Genomic DNA, 2,806 nt, shown 5'->3' on the forward strand with positions numbered 1-2,806 from the left:
GCAGCTCAGAGGCAGTACATTAATAATGGCCACAGATCAAAGTCCCGTCTGCTTTGAAGTGAGCCTTCCCATTGCTAGTTTTATCTTGACTACAAAGCTCTAAATCAGCTGTGGGACTATGACCTGACAAGGGAAGCGTCCCAATAGGAGAGAACTTGGGCTAGGTCCTACAGGATATAGGGGTTGAAGGGTATTACAGCAGGGGAGGAATGATATTTTAGGCAGAGAGATCAGTAGGAGCAAAAGCAGAGCATGTGAGACCCTAGACTGACACAGAATCCTGAAAGCCTGCTAAAGTATTTGAACTCTAATCTAAGGGTAAAGTTGGGTGAGAGCAACATGATCAAATTTGTAGTGTAGAAAATTTCCTTTAACTCAAGGTAGCATGGGAACTTATTCCACCCGGGAAGCTGAGCCCTGAACAGGTGTCAGCGAGCTTCTATAAGAAGAGCTTGCATGGAGGAAGTGGCTGGGAAGCCTGTATATCTGAAGAGCCTCATGAGAGGCAAGGTTCAATGAGAATCATCAAATGTTTCAAATATGGACATGACACACTCTGATGTGGACGTAGCTGTGATCTCAAACACAACATGTCTCAAATGGGTGCATCATCTTATACCATAAGCCTACTTTCCTTCTGTGATCCTTATTTTAGAGATGGCACCTGGTTGCTCAATCCAGAAACCTGGGCATTATCATGATTTATTCCTCTCCTTCACTCCTCCGAACTGATGACCCCAAACTTCTCATTTTGCTTCACAAATGTGTCTCAGCTTTTCACTATGCCTTCTCCATTCTCAGTGCTACTACCTTGAAACAGGTAGCATCTCTCACTTGGACTCTTAAAACTGTCTCATAATGGTGGTCCTGACATCTCCCAACTCATTCTCTTAGTTGAGTAATTGTTCTGATGTGCAAATTTGAAGGTATCACTTTACTACTTAAATTTCCACACTGGCTCTCCATTGCTCTTAGGATACAGAGCAACTTCTTCAACATGAAAGAAAATGACCTCTCACAATCTGGCTTCTTCCAGTTTCATACCCTCCACTCATCCCCACTCCCAGGCACATAGGCTTTTATTTCTTGAAAAGCTTCATGTTCTTTTCTTGCCTCTGCCTCTTTTCCCTTCTTGGTACTTACTTCACAACTCTCTTATCCCAAAACTCCCTCACACCCCTCAAGTCATCTTCTATTTGTCCTTTGAGTCAGTTTAGATGTCCTGGAATTGACTCTAACGATTGACCCTGACTCTAATAATTAATTTCAGCTTGGTGACTCTCCTATGTGTTTGCATTAATTCTCTTGCTCTATCTATATCTATATATGTATACTATATGTCATATATATCTTTCCCTTGTTTCATTTTCTTAAAGGAATTTATTATATCTTAAAGTTTCTTTGCTTATTTATTGTCTGTCATCCTGCACTAGAATATATATTCCCTGAGGGGCGCCTGGGTGGCTCAGTCATTGAGTGTCTGCCTTCGGCTCAGGTCATGATCCCAGGGTTCTGGGATTGAGCCCAGCATCGGGCTCCCTGCTCTGCGGGAGGCCTGCTTCTCCCTCTCCCTCTGCCCCTGCTTGTGTTCCCTCTCTCCCTGTGTCTCTCTCTGTCAAATAAATAAATAAAAATCTTAAAAAAAAAAAAAAAAAGAATATATATTCCCTGAAATCAACATCTTGTCTATGGGGGCGCTGCGTGGACTGGGAAGCCTGTATATCTGAAGAGCCTCATGGGAAGCAAGGTTCAATAAGAATCATCAAATGTTTCAAATACGGACGCTCAACTGATTGAGCGTCTGCCTTCGGCTTGGGTCACGATCCCGGGGTCCTGGGATGGAGCCCTGCATCCGGCTCCCTGCTCAGCGGGGGGTCTGCTTCTCCCTCTCCCTCTGCCTGCCCCTCCGCCTGCTTGTGCTCTCTGTCAAATAAATGGATAAATAAAATCTTAAAAAAAAAAGAATCTTGTCTACCTTACTCACCACTATGTCCTCAGGGCCTCCAACAGTGCTAGCTTAAATTAGAGACTCAATAAATACGTACTGAATGAATGATAGAAGCACATTTTTTTGAGGCGAAATTCTTCATGCTGTTGTAGAGTCCCATGCAATATTTGGGACATAATTATACCAAAAAATTATTTGTTGCTGTCAGAAATTCGAATTTAAGTGAGTGAACTGTTTGTTCTGGCAACCCTGCACCCCGAACACATTTAGCAAAATCTGGAGACATTTTTGACTGTCACGACTGGAGTGGTGGTACTACTGGTACCTAGTGTGTGGAGGGATGCTGCTAAACATCTCACAATGCATAGTCCAGCTCTTATTTAGCAAATAATTATAGGGTCCAAAATGTTAACAGTGTGGAGGTTGAGAAACCCCGAACCAGATGGTCATGAACTTTGAGAGTCCCTAGCAGGCAGAAGACAGCGCCTAGAACCTCTAAATTCATCTTCCTTTTGGAAAGACAGCATGGGGTTAGTGAAAGGAAGGCGTCCGGGGCTGAGGACTCGGCTTTAAAATTCTGTGCACACATCTTCTTCACATGGATAACCAGACGGCAAGAGAACCCGCGCGTGAAGGCCACGGTGGACGGTAACGCGCTCTGCACACACTGGTTACGTGTGCCTCAGACACTGGGACATCCTTTAGATCCGACTAAGAACAAATCCTCCAGCAGCTGGGGCTAGGAAGGCAGTGACACACCGGAAGCGGCCAGGCGGCTGAGGCGTCCTTCTCCCCTAGCAACGATCGTGAAGGAAGTGGTTGTTGCAGTCGCGCCCTGTGCGCCTGCGCGGAGGCGCT

Source organism: Halichoerus grypus, chromosome 14 (genome assembly GCF_964656455.1).
Source record: "Halichoerus grypus chromosome 14, mHalGry1.hap1.1, whole genome shotgun sequence".
Lineage (NCBI taxonomy): Eukaryota > Metazoa > Chordata > Mammalia > Carnivora > Phocidae > Halichoerus > Halichoerus grypus.